This window comes from Lathyrus oleraceus, chromosome 1 (assembly GCF_024323335.1).
Source record: "Lathyrus oleraceus cultivar Zhongwan6 chromosome 1, CAAS_Psat_ZW6_1.0, whole genome shotgun sequence".
Lineage (NCBI taxonomy): Eukaryota > Viridiplantae > Streptophyta > Magnoliopsida > Fabales > Fabaceae > Lathyrus > Lathyrus oleraceus.
This window is the reverse complement of record NC_066579.1, coordinates 89,727,813-89,729,257: the sequence shown is the minus strand read 5'-3', so window position 1 is coordinate 89,729,257 and position 1,445 is coordinate 89,727,813.

Here is a 1,445-nt window from a genome sequence, read left to right as displayed (position 1 = left end):
GAAATGAAATGAAGAGTGATTGAAAAATCATCTTCATTAACGCTACAGTGAGAAAAAAATATAAGCCATGCTATAACAACCAACAACACACAATCATCATCCACTAACAACACCATGAAAACGCAATGTAAACCTTACAACAACCATCAACACAACCTTCATCATGTTTCAAACTAAACTACATACACACCAACTCAAAGCCACTCATAACCACACGAACTCCTCCTAATGAACACCATGAAACTCGTCTTATCATCACTTTAAACACAACAACCACGAAAACACCATAAAATCTAGCGAACAACACTTTCTCTCCCAACAAATCGATGCACCTTCACCACCATTTTCAATCCACAATCCAAACAACACGCGCACCACCAAACAAAACCATCGTAAAGCTCAACAATTGGCTATTGTCGTTGTTGTTAGAAGGCAACAAGAGATTTTTAGGACTTTTGGAAATCAACAACAACAGCAGCAGGAGTTTTTGAGGTTCAGTGGTGGGTTTGATGTGGATTCGGTATCTATTTCTCCAAGTGGGTTCAACTAAGTATCCCCAGTGTCTACTGGTGTTATTGCTGATTGATTATCTCCTTCTTTGAACTTGGGATCTTTTGACAATACTTATCACCAACAACAACAACCCAACTGCCAGGAGCACCGCTGTTCCCGCATTGATTCCGACTGCATCAACATCCCCATTGATTCCGACTGCATCAACATCCCCATAGGTTTGTTTTGTTTTATTATATCCATGACACGTGTCAGTTTTCAATTTGATTGGTTTAAATATTGAAACTCCCTTTGACCAAGCAAGGCGCCATTTCCTTGATGTTGGTAGCAACAACATTTTTGTTTTCCTTTTTCTTTTTTTATAATAATATTAGTGATTAGGGTTAGTGATGGGCCTTAGGCCCATCCTTGTTACTTAGTGATATCCCTCATAACAGGCCTGCACCCTATGGCCCAACTTTCTTATTTGGCTTCAAGTTTTTCTTATTTATTTTTCACTACAAACTTAAAAGAATATTATCCTTTTGTTTGTTTATTTAATAAAATTATAAAAGAGTATTTGAATTTTCTTTTATTGACTTTCTAAGTTATTATATTTTATTTTATCAAAACCAAATGAAGTAAATTGGTATTTTTTTTTTAGGGTTTTAGAATTAACCTTGACTCGGGGATTAAATTGTTTGACTTTTGATTGAATTATGAATGCTTGCATGCCTTGTGTGATAATTGTATGATTGTAGGCCATATTTGATTGTATGTCATTGCATGATTTATTTGATCTTGTATGAAGACCTTTGATTGTGTATAATAAAGTCAACATTCAAGATAAGGTTCAAATACTTTATCAATATCAGTTGAGTATTCCAAAGATGTCACCATTTCACATTTCTCATTTTTCATTAACTTCAAACTTTTTTTTTCATTTACACGAA